Source organism: Parus major, chromosome Z (assembly GCF_001522545.3).
Source record: "Parus major isolate Abel chromosome Z, Parus_major1.1, whole genome shotgun sequence".
Classification (NCBI taxonomy): domain Eukaryota; kingdom Metazoa; phylum Chordata; class Aves; order Passeriformes; family Paridae; genus Parus; species Parus major.
In genome coordinates, this window is record NC_031799.1 from 54,671,183 (window position 1) to 54,690,165 (window position 18,983).

Sequence of the window (18,983 nt, forward strand, 5' to 3'; positions counted from 1 at the left end):
TTCTACAGATCACCCTTAAGAGACTGCAAAAGAAGTATAGAATGCAATGGGTGGAGCTCCTAATCATGTATTTCTCCAAAAGTTCAGGCATTTTATTTTTACAAATTATTTTGAAAATTTAAAAATAAATAAATAAATAAATAAATAAATAAATAAATATATACTGCCATTCTGGAAGAAATTTTGTAAAATCAAAGTAAATAATAGATCTTGTTTCAGTGGATTGAGTTACTGTCACCATGTTGACAAATTCTTCTGAGATGCAGACAAACAATGCTCAGTGACTTCAAGGGGGACTATATGTTTCAAAAACCTTTAAAATCAAACCTGTTATTTCTCAGGTAAAGACCTAATCCAGATTATTTGGGGCACTTGGACTCTGAAAGTAACTCATCATATTCCAATAAATAGTCATTAATCTTGGCACAGGTAGATGTCACAATCTTAAATGCCATAGAATCATAGAATGGCTTTGGTTGGAACGGACCTCTGTTCCAAGATCTTGTTCAACTCACCTCCCATGGGCAGGGACACATGGATGGGCTTTGATCATCTTGGAATCAAAGCCACAAATCCCAGCCTGGGGATCCCATCCACACATTCTCTGTACAACCTGTTCCAAGGTCTCACCACCATCACAGTAAAGTATTCATTTCTTATACTTAATTTAGACCTACTCTCTTTCCGTTTAAAGGTATTCCTCTTTGTCCTATCTCTACATGGCTTTGCATAAAAGCCCTCTTCAGCTCTCTTCTAGGCCCCTGTTAGGTACTGAAGGGCTATATGGTTTCCCCATGGACTTCTCCAGGCTGAAAACCATAACTTACTCAACATCTGTTCCAACTCTCCACCCAGAGAAGTGCTCCAGCCCTGCTCATCTTCATGACCTTCCTCTGGACTCACTCCAGCACTGGGAACTTCCTGCACTGGGAACTAGTGAGGTCTCAGCAGAGCAGAGGCGCAGAATCTTCTTCCCTCCTGGCCATGCTGCTTTGGATGTAGCCCAGGACATATTTGTTTTTCTGGGATGTGAGCAAACATTGCACATCTATGTCCAGCCTCTCAATCACCAAACTCCCACAAGTCCATTCAATCCATTCTCCACCTAGTCTGTACTTCATGATATTCATATGGCCCCACCCCTCCAGCCTGTCATGGTCCTTCCAGATGCCATCCTTTCCTTCCAGCATGTGTCACCTGCACAATTCAACCGGATATCATTTGCAAACTTCCCAAGAGTGCCCCAAGTTCCTCTGTCCATGTCACTGACAAAGATGTTTAGCAGCATTGGTTGCCACCAACTCCTGAGCAATATCACTTTCCACCAGACGTTGAATATTGAATTATCAATTTTACAAATGCTAAAAACTAGAATTTACTTTGTCATGAAGTTTTCTAAAACAGGTTTGTTACAGTTCTGTAAACATGGCAGCATGAACACTAAAATTTTGTCTCAAATGATTTCAATTGAAATAATCTTTAAAATTTGTATACCAAATTAATCCCATGCCTCAATACAGATTAAATCATTGCATACCAAAAATATAGAAAATTAATACCTTTATACAAAGTATACCACACTGGCAGCATATTGTATTATCACTAAATATGAACAGCCCAGGTCCGAAAAAGTTTAATGTCATGTGAAGCAACAAGTTTGGAATAGAGGTACATAGAGGTGTACAAGACCCCCTTTTACACTACATGGAAAATCTGTAATTCACTAACTGCTATCTTATTTTACCTTTTAAAAAAGTTATAAAATATAATATAAATTATATATATGTATATTATAAATATAAATTAAATTTCCACCCCATTTAATTCAGTCCTGACAACTCTGCTGGAGAATGTATTTCCAACAAGGAATCCACACTCAATTTTCTTTGTAAGTTCATTTTAATACATAGCTTTTAAAACATGAATTTGAGCCAGAGGACATATTTAAAATAACATCTGTCTAAAGGTACTTGCAAAGAATACTAAATACACTGTTAGGAGATATTTTCTAGCTGTGGAGTATTTATATAAATACAGACTTTATATTACAATTTATAATTAATTATAATTTATATAACTAATTTGATCTCTCTGTCAAACTAAAGATAAAATTAATGATTAAAGAAACAGATTTTATTTTTAACACCGTTTCAAAGTCTTCAAAAAACCATGGATTATACCAAGAGCAAGAATCAGTCATAATTCAGAGAAGATAATACACCAGTTCATTTCAGCACTGGACAAAGAGTAAAAAATAGTGAATAAATCGATTTGTTATAGAGAGTAGAGGCCAAATTAAAGACAAAATGTTCTCCACCTCAGTAATAACAAATCACTTTCTCTGTAATTAATGTAATAAAATTTTTACATTTTGTCATATTGCAATTCATACACATGGAATATCAAGATTTTCCAGATATTGTATCTTTAAGTTTTTTCTCAGCTCCAAGAAAAGCTTCAATTTTATATATGTATTGTGTAGAAGTTTATAATTCAGAGCCTGATCCTTATAGCTGGGATCTGATCCACCAAGCTGTGGGAAAAGCAAGATATAAGGGATCTCATGTGTAAAAGATACAAGTCTTAAACACATTATTTCACAGACTTTTCTACTAACACAAAAATACAATAATACAGAAGTAATGTGACCCCTTCTAAATGCAGTATACTATACTATATATGTATATATATTTGTATATATGTATATATGTTATCCAGTTGTGCTGTCCCAGGTGCTCCATGTATTCTGAAATATGATAGTTAATTTTCCATTGGCGACATATTGGTCACAAGAGGTGAGAAAGTGTGAGAATAAAGAGACAAAGTAGTGTTTGCCTTGTTGTGAGAATTAAATGTGAGATTACAGAAGCACCAAAACTAAAGCTGAGAATGCAACATTATCTAGCAGAAATATACATCACGCCTGTCAATCCTGGCTTCTTCCTTCCCATAGAAAGGATTATAACTACAAATCTGTTGAACAGCTTTTACAGTTCCTTAAGAATGCAATAAATGTCTTGGAAAACTGAGACATGCTCTTAAATATATAAAATGAACTAGGTTTGTCCCACAGTCTAAATTCAAGAAAGAAAACTAAGATAATAAAAGATGATCAATATTCATTTAATAGGTTTTAATGAAAAACTCTAAAAACATTTTTTAGATAATCTAATGCATGGAATAAATTAATCGTTGGAGAAATGTCTTCTTTATTACACTATTAAATAATATACCAAGACTATCAAGGTATTTTTAATAAGTTAATGATTTAGGATATTTTAATGGGTTATTTACCTTGAGAAAAAAATTCCAGTTTATTCTGTGAATAAAATCAGAAGAGATTACAAATGTTGAAGCAGTAGTTTTACCATTTTTAAAGTAATTATATTTACCCTGATAAATTGCATTCATTTTTGGTAGTTACTTTATTCTTCTGAAAGAAATATTTTATTTGGAAAATTGAGACCCTCTAAGGAAATGATATTTGTTTTCATGTACCCATCTGGTGAGTTGAATATTGACTTTTGCAAAGCACTTACTTTCAGTTGTCTAGCCTAATAGCCAGTTATATTGAGGTTTTTTATTACCAGAAGCTTCTAGCTTAATAATAAAGAGGGGTTGTGTGTACAAAAGCAAATTTTGACTATGTGAGAATCAAAAACAAAATGCCATTTAATCAGAGACACACAAATTCTCATAACTTATTTTATACTTTTTCACCTGACATTCAAAATCCACAAAGCTGTCTATGAAATTCCCTGAAGAGTTTTTCTCTTACCCACATATAGAAATTAAAGGACTTCGTCACAAAACCAGTCCATGTAACATCATCATCCCTATGTAGCTCTGTCTGCACTAGAATAAAGCAAGAACTCAAGCACTGAGCAAGTTTCCAGAGGGTATTTCAGGGTATCATCACAGCATTCAACTTGCATTTATCTCCAGAATATTAGGATCATTCCTTAACATTAACAAGCTCTTAAAAGCCATCAGGAGTCTTCTCTCTTCATAGAGAGGAAAGTCACAGGTCTTCTATTTGAAAGTCAGGTTTTCTATTTGAAAGGGAAGACACTTCAGAGTATTCCTATGTTCACTGCTCTACTTATTTTGGAGTAACATTACAGTCACAAGACTTTCCACTTACTAAGCAGCTCTCCTTGGACATAATTTTGGAAGAAAGTTTCTTCCTCTCCTGGTTTAATTAAAGAATCATAATTTTACTGAGACACATGTACAGTGTTACCCCCAGTGTATCATTAAAATTATGGAATGCTGTTTATCTCATTAAATGTCTACATACATGACAGGAAGACAACAAGTATATTATCTCCAGAGAGTGCATATTTTTGATCAAACACAAATATTTTAAAAAGAAATCATTACCATCTGAAAAAGAAAGATTACTTAAATTATTTCTTAATAGAAAGTTGCAATATTCTTCATAAAAATGTTTTAATATGTGTTGTCCAAACCAGTATCCCACTGACATTCTGTTTTGTTCTGCCTTGCTAACTTGTGTATTTCCATTCCTGCAAGAACTCATATGAACCTTCTGATTTAAATGGTGAATTTCACCCAGAGTATATGACAAAATGTAAATTAATAAATATGGGTCAAAGCACAACTTTTAAAAGGTAGCTAGCTGAACTATAACGTTTACTGAAAAAATCTGAAACCATTTCTACAAGGTAGCAGTCAAATAACTCTTACTGTTGTTAAACTTGATTCTCTACTTGCTATTTTTTTAAAATGTATTTTAAATTTGTTATTCTGGTATAAGGCAGATCATGACTTAACCATATCTCACAACCAAAATATGAAGTCCCAAGGAAGCTATTTAAATTTGTGCTTAAATTAGAGATGCTTTTTAAAAATGCTCTAACAATCTGTGAAGATATCAGACAGAAACCATCCCACGAAAAGCCACCTATCAATCATTTGTATAATCCTGTTTAATGATTCTTGAGATTTCATCTCTCTTCATGCACTCCTTTGTAACTCCCAGCTCCTACCACAGCCCACGTTTGTAGCTGACAGAGGTGCCATATTGCTCCTCTAAGACATTCATAATAATCTTACACCAAGCCACATGGCCCTTGCTGAAATCTTCCCACTTTCTTGTGAAAATGCATTTTCACAAGAAACATTTACTCGCGAATGAGTACCAGATTCTTTCCTCCAATCTCAATAACCAAGCTGATGCCTCAATTATTCTTTAAGTTAATATCAATGGCTTTTTTCCCCAACAGATACTTGCTTGACAGCACTTCTCTGTGCTATTTTCTATTTTCCAATAGCTTGCAGTGCCATTAGAAACACAGCTAAGACAGCTTCTCTACCATTTTCGATTCAAAGTAAACATTGAAAATAATCACAGACTGATGGGAGGAGAGTGTAGAAATTGTTTTTTCTTTATAGAATTTTTCCCGAGGGAGTTTGTTATTTCTGTGTTAAAATTAGGAGCTGAATTCAACTATAATGAATGTATCTACATAGTATACAATAATTTATCATTGACAGAAGAGATTGATTAAAATGCTATATAGAAAGCCCTGAGCAAATGAATATGGTAAATAACTGGTAAAGCTTAAAGGAAATAAGAGTTTAACACAGAATGCTGAGTTATGTGTTGAACTGGATTTTAGAGAAAATTTATTCTCCAAAATATAAGCATTAACTCCTTTGACTTATTTGAAAACCAGAAAACTTAATACACAAAGTACAATAATCTAAAGATAAGGGTATGAATAACTTTCAGATCCCAAATAATATTCAAATCAAACCATTCATGATACCTCTAAGGTTTCTGGACCATATTCACTCTCAGAATGTATCTAACCTAACAGACCAATTAAAGAAGCCACTGCTTCACTCTAATGAGTTTTTAACACCAGGAAAATTTTCCTGCTTATCATATTACAACCAATGGTATCCTATTACACAGTTAATGTTCTTAACTGATACAAAATCTATATAGCATGTATATGAACATTATAAATTTAACTTTTAAAAGCACGTTTTAGCACTCAGCAAATTAATTATCAAAAATCTATATTTTTTTATGTGATTCTTACAGAAAATAGAGGAACAAGTTACTAACTGTTCTGTATATGTCAATACAAAAAGTCATTATTTTAATTCATTAGCACACTTTACCTACTTGTTAATTAAACCATGAATTGCATGCTATTTTGACTTAATTTGTTGACCTCCTAAGTGGTGAAAATTTGCCTTCACAAAATTTTGTTTCCATCTGAAGGAATATTGCTTAACTCTTTAACACATTTGGGCCAGAAAGGCCTTGCCCAGGATCAGCTGGAAATGATATAAACTGATAGAGATTTATTTACAGAGATGTGTGCCGGAGAATAATTTCAAATATTTTCATAATTGACTTAACATTGAACTGTGATATACCTGTTTGAAGGAGTACGAGAATACCACATGGGGATTAAGTAAATGTAAGGTTCAAAAAGAAGACTAAAAGGCACATTATCCTACATTCAATACAGTTGCTGTTTGCAAAAATTTTCAAGGGAATGCTTAATCTAAGCTACAATCTATAGCGCTTCTTACTGAGGGAACTAGGCAATCTCACTTTCAGTGGTTATTTGTCTTTTCATAACAGTAAGGATAACAAAAAAATCCTGATGTATTTCATGCTATTAATTTCATATTTCATGTAATATTTTTTTAATTTAATTCACGTATGCAATTTTAAATCTGCTGCTGTGATGGTAGCTCTTCTTCCTTCATTTCTGTCCATTCAATGATCTCATATATCCAAGTTACAAGAGAGGACTATTTCATATCAAGGCTTTAAGGGGAAGAGAATGGTGATGCTGTCTCCATCTTACTAGGAACATCTTCAGATTACCCAAAATGTACATTTGAAACACAGAGCCACAAAGAGTCCAACAGAAAACCTGAGGCATTTTTTGCAAATACTGAACCCATCATCTCCACTTGTCATTTAGAGGGATCACTCATATTCCTATGGAGGTAAAAAATACTGTCTTGGACAACCTTGAGCTTGTGATAGACATAACACTCTTCATGAGAAACATCCACTATAGTTACAAATGCTAATATGGTCTTGAAATCCTGAACACACCTTACAGCTTTCCCAAATTCATCAAAATGCTCTTTAGTTATATCCAGCTGGTCTAAGAAACATCTGGACATGAGGACTTGCCACTGGTCTTTCAAATACCAGTAGAAAGAAATAGACAGGTCCAACTTACAAATGTAAAGTATTTTATTCTACAAAAGTGTGCAGTGGATGACAAGTTTGAGACAGAGTTACTGCAGACACCATTCAGTAAGGCAGTCAAGATTACATTCTGCTTAATTACACTTTACAATTAAATATGCACTGACTAAAAGTCAGTCTCTGTGACTGATCTGAAGTAAGAAACCTAAATACAGAGGTTCTGGTCTTTCAGAAATCTCTCCATCCATATTCTTCCAGAAATAAAGGTGCCTTTTTTCACTTCCATTCAGTATTACACCGCATAGTAAGTTAGAAAGTTACTTGCTACTGCTGGTGTCGAAATGCTATTTATAATTTATGTCTCCATTTTCCAGACTGTCCACACTTTTCAAATACCTAATGATTAGTGTTTGGGCCCAGGGAACAAGATATACATACAAAGGGGGAATAAAACCTCAAAAGCCAAAAGCACTGTAGAATACTTGGAGGTTCCTTCCTCCTGAAATGAAGGAACTGCAGGGTCAGATGCTGTCCAGCATCCCTTTCCTTAACACCACACTTAGCACCAACACAAAAGTGCTTCACTTTTCATGGTTTCTTCCAGTCTACTCTGCTTCTAGTGAATTTTGTCTACTTATAAAGGAGAGGGGGGGAAAGAAAAGAGAAACAAAAGAGAGCAAGAAGGCAGAGTAGAGCAAGCCTTTTAGTTTGTTCTGAGGACTGTTTCTGGTTTCTGTCACAGCGAAACCACATATACACTATAGATGCCAGAAGTACTAGGCTCAAAAGAAAATAGCAGCACAATAATTATATTATATCTGGTGAAGGATTCAAATTCCTGGCAACAGCTGAAAAAGTTTATTTGACCTTTCTTGCAAAAATGTTTTAAGATCATGTTGGACATAATATATTTAGGCAAAAGAAAACCTACATGAAGCAATCAAACCTTTACTCTAAATACACATATGTGCACTTTCCTATTAAAGAGCTTGGCCATGTAAAATTACACTCCACAAGCTCCTCCGCACAGCTTTTTTATAAAAAAATTAAAAATTGAATAGTTCATGTATTTCCACAATTCTAAATTAGATTTTTTTGTTTATTTCAAATTATTTACAGAAGATCAGGAAAAAAAAAAAAACCAAACAAGCCTAATCCCTTGGTTGTCCCATATGTGCTGTGTGATCACACTCAAGATGATTTTTCCATGACCTTCCTGGGCCCTGAGGCCTCTAGTTCCCTGGATGCTCTTCTGCCCATTCTGTGGATGTGTGTCACATTGGCCAACCTCCAGTCACCTGGGACCTCCCCAGTGAGCCAGGACTGATGACCAGGTATGGGGGGTGGCTTAGCGAGCCCTGCTGCCATCTCCCTTTGGATGAATCCCATTCACTCCCAAGGACATTTGAGGGTGCAAACAGACCATCAGGTCACTGCCTACCTCCTCCTGGATTACAGGGGGTCTAGTCTGCTCCCAGTCCCTGCCCACCAGCTAAGAGGACTGGCTGCCCTCACAATAACCATTCCTACTGTTGAAGATTGTGACAAAGAAAGCATTAAGTACTTCAGCCTTTCCCTCTTCCTTGATGATAATGTTCTCTTCTACATCCAACAAAGGATGGAGATTTTCCTTGGTTCTCCTTTTGTTGTTGGTTTATTTATAAAAGCATCTTTTATTATCTTTCATATCAGTGGAAAAATTGAGTTCTCTTCCCATGACCTAACAACACCCTTGTACTATTCCTGAGTTGCCTGCCCTTCTTCCAAAGTTCTGTCATGGTTTAGGAATGGTATTCCCCAATTCAGTGTTCCCACTGAAAATACCCCAGACCACTGGCCACTGGCTCACTCTTCCCCTCCCCTTGTGGTGGGATGGAGACAAGAATTGGAGGCACAAAAAAGTAAAGATCACAGGCTGAAATAACAGTTCACTGGAAACAGCAATGAAATGAGAACAGTGACAACAATACTATACCCAAAGTGTATGAGACAGGCAAACAATTCACAGGTGTGCTCATCATGTGGAAACTGGTGCCACCCAACTGCACATACTGCCAAACCAGAAGACATGACTCCCCTGCTCACGGTGTGAGGGGGTGCAGAATAACCCCGGGGTCCCGGCCTTGCTCCTACCCAGCTTCTGCAAAAGTTGACTCTATCCTGGCCAGAATCATAACAAAATCAAAAACTCTCTTTTTTTCCCTGAGCTTGTGTGAAAGCTCCCTCATCAGCCAGGCCACTCTTCTTGCCCAGTGGCACTTCTTTTGGCACATGGGGACAGCCTGTTCCTGTGTCTGTGGGATTTCCTTCCTAATGCCCTTTCTGGATCCATTTGTTATCAAGGACTGTTTCTCAGGGGACTGTCTAGTGTCCTGAACAGGACAAAGTCCACACTCCTGAAATCCAAGATAGAACCCCTTCCTTACTTCATCAAGAATTGAGAAAAGCTCTATCATTTCATTATAATTACTTATATGAATGTAATTTGAATCCAAACCACTTTAAAACCTTTATCTTTCTATTGCGTAATTTTTGTTTTCAACATTCGACATTCAAGCTTAGCAATGCAACAAACAGATCACTAATACATGAGACTCTCAAATGGCAAGAAATTCAACTGCCTATTTCCTACAGACGATACAGAACTTCCAAACTAAGTGTTAAAAGTCCAGAAATTCAAAAAGAACAAAATACTAAGGGGCTTGAAAGTCCATTACTCAGAAAGTTGCGCATAACTCTACAAAACTACACATAAAAACATTATAGTTTTTATTAACAACTCTCAGAGCAATGCTATTTTATTTAGATGATTGTTAAAACTACTTCCACAAGGCAGTAATTTCCAATCAATGGTTTACTTCTATATGAATTGAGTCAGCAGTTAATATTGTTGATGTACAGAGCTTCCTTTTCTGGGAAAAAGTTATGAGCAAAATTTCTTAGCTTAGTATTATGAACATTTTTATCACTATTGAATATTTTCATGAAGAGAAGGAAAGACCTTGTTCCAATGGGAACATTTAGAAACCTGTGTGTACGTTTGAGAATGGGGAAAATTATGCATAAGGGCCTTAAAAAATAGTTGCTAAGCAGCACTACTTTAGGAAAAATATTTCCTCCTAAAGTTTGAGAGTTATTAGTACAATAATTTTGGTAGCAGCAAAATAATCTGCACAGCATTATACATTTATTAGAGGTCTCTGGGTTTTACACACACAGGATGCACAAAAGCAGCAAGACAAGAGCAACACAAGCCCCAGTGCTCCTACACTGATGTTACCCTCTCAAAGCCCTACTGCTGATGGTCTGTGATGTCTGTTGTTCTGCAGACACAGCTAGATACTTACCATGGTAAATTGTGTAGTCTGAGCTCAGATTATTCTCGGGTGCCCAAGCTCCTCTGAAGTGAAGCCAGGCACTGTTTATGAATCATATACATCTGTACAGAGCTTGGAGTCTAAAAATATTTTTTTAAAATATTTCAAGTCTCCATCCCAGCAAAAAGAAATGTTATATGAAAAGCATTTTAGCTGGTTTCAGCCCCTAAGTAACATATTTTCGAAAGCAAAATATAGAAAAGAAGAGCAGTTAATTATTTTTTTTACATATAAGGGACACAGAACCTCATATTCTTTCACAGAGATTGGCCAGAAACATGTGTCCATGGAATGGGCTTTTATGAATGAAAATTAATGTGTTTATTTTCTCTAACTGAGACAAGTGAATCTACAAACATACAAATATATTCAGTAACTGAATACAGGTATCCAAAGCACACAGAAATGAAAAGCTGTACCGAGCACAGCTAAGCATGTATAAGAGTTTAGAGGAAAAAAATTAAGAGGTTGATTGGGATGCTGAGCCTATCCCTTAGATGACATATGCATACAACACAGCAGTGCACTTTTCTGCCAAGTGTCTCATCTGTGTCTTTTTCCTTGCCATAACCACAGCCAAGAAAGTCCACCTCCTGGCCATCTGAGTGCCCTCACTTACAACAAACTACCACACAAAAGCCAAGTGAAGATTGCAGCATCCTGTGCTGCCTTCTAGGACCTCTTCTCTAGCGGACTGGAAACCAGAAGGGAAGAAGGAGAGGTGTTCAGAGGGGAGCCAAGTGTTAGTCAAACAGGTTGCTGGACTTTTGGCTGCTTCGACAATAACAGAAGAGAGGTTAAGTACAGGGATTTCACAGCTTGATGATGTTTTCTGTAAAGGATCATCTCCTGTAAGTCACTTTCTATTTACTTCCACTTCATTTACTTGTTCAGTTTCCAGTCCTTATACCAGAAGAATAAAATTAAAAAAAAATAATAATAATAATTAAAGGGCAAATAATTAGCATTTCCAATAGGATTATAACTTGAAGATGTAAGTTAAAGTTATTAATGTTGAAGTGCAAAGCATTATCATTTGATTGCAATGTAAGTAGATGAAATTAAGCAAAAAGTTAGCAAAATAATTAATTTAGCAGTTCAGAGCTGAACCTTGTGCTACTGAAATAATTGTAATTAATTCCACAATTGTGGAATAATAATTTTAATAAAAATTATTTTAACATTGACAGAAGAAAGCTTGACATTTGCAGCAAGTCAAGAGTATCAGCTATCATCATGAATGGAACTGCAATCTCCCTTCAAGTAATTATCTAGGACAGAAGGAATTACAGTGCCATAACAGAATTCCAGTAATTTTCAAATATTGGATTTATCCCAGCTATATAGGTGTACAGGTTCTCCTCTGCTAGGACTGTACTCATCTATTTGCTCACTCCTGTGAGGAAAACCTCGTGGTGCAGAGCCTAAGTGAATTTTGACAGTACTAAATTAGTGATGGCAACAGAAAGCCTAATTACTCAGATGGCTGAGGCACTGGAACACTGGGAATCAAATTTTTGTTAGTTTTGTGCTTGACCTTCTAACGGCTTACTAAATATGGCCACGGTGCACATTGATTTGGTAGCAACACTGCAAACTCTGATGGATCTGCCAGGGCCCTCCTGTGCATTGACACTGCAAGCAGGAGGAGCTGACAGCTGGACCACAGCTGAGCTGCAAGTTTGAAGCCATTTGCTGTCTCCAGGAGAGCAGATGGAGCATGTTGTGGAATCAGCTGAGGCCCCTTCTTCACTCAGAGACAGACAAACTAGATGAGAGTGTTGTGGAGAAATTATATGGAGACTTGTACTGAATTTAAAAGCAAGGATTACAATTCAAAGTGCGTCTTATTGACAAAACATCACACATTTGGTGATTTGGCCACAAATGGAGGTAATACACAGTTGAGTGGACTGTCTAAAGCCAGTCTGTGCCACCAGAGAATGAAAATAATAATGTTATTTGTGGACAAGCTTGGAGGAATTAAGAAATGGTGCAAAATGGAAAAGTGATCCCTTTTTACCCAGAACCTGAGTTTTATGAAGTGATGGAACACAACCATCAGTCTAATCAGGAGGCAGTTACTAAGAAGCTATGGAAGAGAGTAGATTTCAATCATGCTAATTATCAACATGAAAGGGAATACATTAAGAATTAAACAAGAATTGGCATTTTGCTCTTTGGCATCTTATCCAAAGGGAAAGGGATAAGAGTGAGTGAACTAAAAAAATAAGTGTATGAACTGAAAATGTGGTGTTCTGTAATTTTAGAAAAATTAGAAAGACTTTTATAATCCTTATAAGGTGAATTATGAAACTGGATCTTCGCTTATTTGCAGATCAATTATCCGCAAAGTAAATGAACGAGTTCATTTGTTGGGAACATGTCTTAAAAGAAAAGCAGAACACAGATGAGCAAGTCCAGATGACTTACAGTCTGAATCATGACCTTGATTTCAATTGAAAACACATTTAAAAATTATTTTGTTCCACTTCTACATTTTTATTACCAGACAATAGAATAAAAGCTAGATATAAAATACCAAGGCATCATATATTAAAAGTGATCATGGTATGAAAATTTCTGGAAAACAAAAGCTTTGCCTAATCTGGCCAGTAAATACAGGTAATTCCACATTATTATGAGGTAAGATCCAACTATATTCTTACCACATGAATGGCATTCTTCTCAAAGAAGGAATATGTAAGTTTTAGAAAGACTAGATAAAAAGCTAAGAAGGAAGGCCAAGCAATGCACGGCTCTCCTTTGTTGTAAATTCTGAAAGAATTTGTATCAGTAACATGAATTAACATTAATATTCTGTGATTTTAATTCTCAGGACCAGAAGTGTTCCAGAGGAGCCTTTTAATCAGTATTCAGACATTCCTGCCTCTCCTCGCACAAGGTTCTACATTTAAATTTGATTTCTATCTATTGTACATCCACTGTCATATTAATGTGCAGAAAAACTGCAATGTGGTAAACTGGATTTGGCAGAGTTGAACTTAGCATAAAGATACTTCCATCACTAAAGATACATTCTCCCCCTTTCCACTTCAAAAACATGCCATTAAGGCCTTTTACACGAGTACCCATTTCTACAAGGAAATAAGAACAGACCGTAATGACTGCTACCAGCTAAACCGAATTTCTGCGCCAGAAAACTCAAAGCTTATAGAAATCTCTAAGGACATGTGCAGGCTGATACTTTGTGTAAGTACCAACCTGAAGCCAGAGAAAGTTTCATCTTTTAATATTGTTCCTGCTGCTTTCCTCAGCAATCACACACCCATGTCCCAGTAAACATTCTACCCAGCCCCAGGACACTTTAACTAGGTTACAGGCTTGGACACCAATCCAATTTTGCAAGACATGACAGATTTCCAGCATTCTGAGGTTCAGAGAGTGTAATTTTGATTAATTCCTTTCAGGAAGGAAGATGCAAAGTGAAGCAAAACTAAAAACACGTGGAAATGAACATTCTGATAAAAATGGCTGGATTCCAGATGGCACAGCATTAGGATAAGCCTCACATTTGTTATGTACATGAATTATCTACTACACAAAATAATTCACTTTTTGTATGTGACAGATGTTCTTTTTGATTGTTTTTGTTACTTTTCTGTACTATAATTTCTACATTACAAACATAACACAAAATACACTTTCATCACACCCTTATCTAGGTCATATTATTTCCTTACTGCACATACTCTCTTCCCAACTCTGAGTCTTAAAACAGAAGGCACTGTTTAGTTTGAAAGGTCCTTTTCATAAAAAAAACAATCTGAGATACTGTTTTTCATGTGTTTTGTCAGTTTCCTTCAGTTCTCAGAAATACCTGCCTTGCCTAAATATTGGAGCTTAGAAGGCTGCCTAAAGCCAAAGCATTTCAGGGGGAATATATATTGATATTATATTGATTTTAATGAAAGAATAAAAGAACACATAGTCATAAATCCAGTAAAATCACCTCTGTTGTAGATAAACTTATTTCAAAATACATAGTCTTGTTCACAGAGCAATTTCCATGCCACTTTCAAAGATGTGTTTGAGAACAAAAACGTTGCTCAATTAAGTGAAAAAAGCCTTAGTGAAATTTAGAAAATTTTACAAGAGACAGGCTGCAGCAAAAGAACACCTGCATGATTATATGTTTTATGCAAACATACAAAATTAATGAGGCCACAGTCCCATTGCACTCATGATTCTCCTAAAATCTCATTTTAACTAGTATTCACACACCATCCATTTGAATTGGACCATTGATATCCTGGCCAAAAACCTGATTTTGCTATATAATTTTATAACTTCAAAGAAAATTAGGCCTACTAAGAGACAATCTTCACACCAGAGATTTTATAATATAACTAAGCAGAGAAGTAACACTGTGAAATGAGTGGAAATTAATTACCTCTAAAGAGAAGCAGAGATGACATTGAAACCCAAGTGTTCTGAGCACTCTTACCTTTGGACTTACCCAACGGACTGTCTGAAATATTTTTAAATACTGGGTCTTCCAACATTAAAGTGATAGATTAAACTCCAATCATAAGGCATTAGTAAGACCTTCTGTATCTCTGCAATTTTAGATATATCAGTGCTTTGTTTAGGCTGAGTGATCAGATAAGAATTATACCACTGAAAAACCTAGATTGTCACAAGAAGGTTTTTTTGAGTGGGGGTTTATTTTGGAGGGGATTTTTTTGGGGAATTTTTTCCCTGAGCTAGTGTCACTGTTATAAGTAGATACAACTTTAGTGAGATTGACAGAATTTTCACTTTTTAAATGAGAGGTAAAGTACAATTAAATCTAACTCTAGGGAATTAAAAAGGATTCTTACGATGTAAGCTGTGAGCGACAGGTTCTCTTTTAAAAATTTATCAAATCTGTGCACCTATTGATGCATTTATCATTCAGACAAAGGAGCCTTTTTCTTCACTGGTGAGACCCTAAATGAGTATTTGTCTCCAGAGCCCTCAGCGCAGGGAAGACACAGACCTGTTGCAGCAGGCCCAGAGGAGAGCCACAAAAATAATCAGAGGGGTGAAACACCTCTGTGGAAAGGGGGAGAAAACTGGGATCAGATGAGAAGGTTACAGGGAGATCTTATTGTGGCCTTTTGTGTTTACAAGGATGGGGAGAAAGTTTTAGGACCTGTTGTGATAGGACAAGGGGCAATAGTTTTGAACTAAAGGTGGGTAGATGCAGACTAGATATAAGGAGGTAGTTTTTTCACAATGAGGATGGTGAAATAATGGCACAGGTTGTCCAGAGAGGTGGTGGATGGCCCATCCCTGGAAATATTCAAGGCCAGGTTGAACAGGGCTCTGAGGAATCTGATCAGGTTGAGGATGTCACTGCTCATTGCAAGGGGGTTGGACTACACATCCAAAGATCCCTTCCAATTCAAACCATTCTGTGGTTCACAGATTTGGAGCTGACATGAGTCAAAAGAAAAAAAAATAAAATAAAAGAAGGTACCTGTGAAGAGAAAATATTTATTCATATATATTCTGTGTAAGCCTTCCAGCCTCCTGCCTACTGAAATTTTATATATCATTATGTCTCCTTAATTCCTTTTATTTAGAAGAAAAAAAAAAAATCAGAATTAAAATCAGTCTAAGGCATCATATATATGTACTGCAATTTAAATCATGCCAGTTTGATTTATGTTTTCATGTCTCATTGATGTCAACTTGATTTATGTTTTTATACTTAGCTGATGCTTTGAGTATTTCTGTAACGTAATGGTTCTGAAATCAAGAAAAGGCTCCCACTTAAAAGCTGCATTTTATTTCCTAAGCAGTTGTAAATAAGTAAGTGAGATAGCAGCTTGCAGTCTATGTCATAGTTGTACACTGGACTCAAAAAAGGGATGATTCAACACTCTGCTAACCTGCTGATGAGCCTCAAAATATTTATACAAATATTTTTTGAGAGATTCATGACTACTGTATGCAGGAATTAAGGAGGTATATCTATTTTTCATAATTCACTGGCCAGCAAAACAAGAATGAAAATAAATTTTTGGTAGTTCATATGATCTACCTTTGACTGCCATCTTACTAGATATTAATGACATTCTCCTACCACACTGACCATTGTATGGATAAGCAAAATCAGTACTTTCATCATTCTCTTAAACCACTATACGAAGCAAGAAAAATTTCATAGAGCTCATGTCTTGCCAGGATGAGGATCCTTATTCAGTATGTTCACATTATAGTCTAAAAAATAGATTTTCTAGTCCTGTAGAAATTCTCTGTGTTGAATTCAAGCACAAGTTATGATTAGGATGTTTTTTAAGGATTTTTTAACCAGTTTTGTGCTCCAAAGAAAGAGAAATAGTTTTAATCCTTCGTATTAGGCGACAGGAGAATGTAGAATTATACCAATGCCAATATTAATTGGCATCAGATTTTCTTCCTCATTCAACATCTGTGCTCCTTGTCCCTTTATTATAATCATTCTTACCACTTTCATTTCACTACTTTCCAGAACCTTTAGAATATTTATTTATGTGAATTATAATGTGGCACCAAAAAAAATCAATTCTTTCAAGAATTCACTTGCCACTTTTTCACTTGTATGTTTGACATCATAAATATCATGTAATATTTTCATGGGGTTCTTTTGTTTGTTTTAGAGTCCACCAAATAAAGACAAGAAGAAGGAGATAAAATATTCAAATTCTTTCCTTGTTTTCTGGACTATCTTTATCATTAATATCTCCCTCACCCACAATCATTTGTTTTACTTCAAATTCAAGAGGAAGTTCTGTAAATGTTTTCTTGAATAAAATGAGGTTGTGATGGGCTGGGACTGTTGACATTCATCTCACAACAATTTTCCCTGACAGGCATGAACTGGAGTTCAGTTCTTTTGATTGCCTGGTTGTTTTTTTTTTGTTTTTCATCTCCTGGGCTTCTTCTGTCTCCTATCTTTGTGCACATTGGAGAATAATTCCATTCTTTTCCTTGACTGTATATTACCAAAATCTGATTGTGAAACAGTGAGTCAAAAAATGAGGTCTGTTTATGATTCTATATTGTTGTTCCCACAATCAGACATAAAACCCTACTATATGTCCTATAATCTGCTCACTTGCTCCTTACTGTGTTTTCCTATTTATTTTAAAAGAGGAAGACAACTTTCCACATTCATCACAAGCATGTGCCAAGAATACAACAGAAGAAATAACATGCTTCACTGACTCAGCATTGGCTGATGAACTAGAAAAACCCCAAGAGCATCTCCAAGCTAGAATTAAGGTTTGCAGTTAGTATGACAAACACTACTTCTTTTTTTTCTGTTTGGTACTGCTAAGAAATTTTGATCACACAGAATTACACTGAAGAGAGAACACTTTATTGTGATACATACCCCAAGGGAAAAAAAAATTATGTTATCATTGTTATCAATTTTACATAACTAGGTTTCTGGTATCACAGCAGGTCACTTGGTACTGAAGAAAGGTAAATTAAGTAGGCTTCTAAGTCTGCAATCAAACAAGCAGGACAAGACATTATAGGTGTCTGATGGCATGTCCTTACTGCTCACAATTTAAGAACAGTATATTTTAAAATTGTGGAAAGATCTATTGAAGACTTCGGGTTTGTTTAATTTTTAAAATATGCATTATAAAGCCTTCAATCACAATTTATCATATTTATCATATAACACTTCAGAGGAAAGCTGAAGAACTCAAAATTTTAATCCCACTTACTGGGCATTTGCCCTTGACATCTCAGCTATGCAACTTTAGAGCCACTGGAGAAAGTTCATAAAGAAAGCAGCCAAGAAGTAGCACAGCACAGAGAGAACATGAAGTAAAAGATATAAAGGAGAGGATAACAGAATGATCAAATTATAGTCTTTTGTCTTGAAACATGTCAAACGATGCTGCTCATCTCCAAAAGTCTCATTTTTAAAGGTACTGAGCATTTTACAGCAATTAAATGTAATGGAAATTGTAATATTGAACACTTGCAGAGAAGAACGGCTCAACTGTCTCATAAATAATTGGATGCTTTTGTTTCCCATTTTAAGATTCCTTTAAAATGTATTCAACAACTGATAGAGGTTTTCAAACCTGTGTACTGTCTCTATTGCCAGCAGTGCCTTGGAATAACCTCAGAGTTCAGTGCTTCAGCACTGGACACTGAGTAGCACATGAAATGTGCAATGGAAGGCCCAAGGACTCTGTCTAAGGGCAGTATTGTAATTTCAGTGACAGTCCAGAACAAATTACACTAACACAAAAAGTATAAATCAAAATGTGAAAACAGCCCTAAGGTAATTGCATATTTCTTTGCTGAAGAGCAATAACAGGAATTTTCTACTTGTAGAGACTCTGAGCTGCTGTGTTACTTTCTTATGTCCTGCTTAT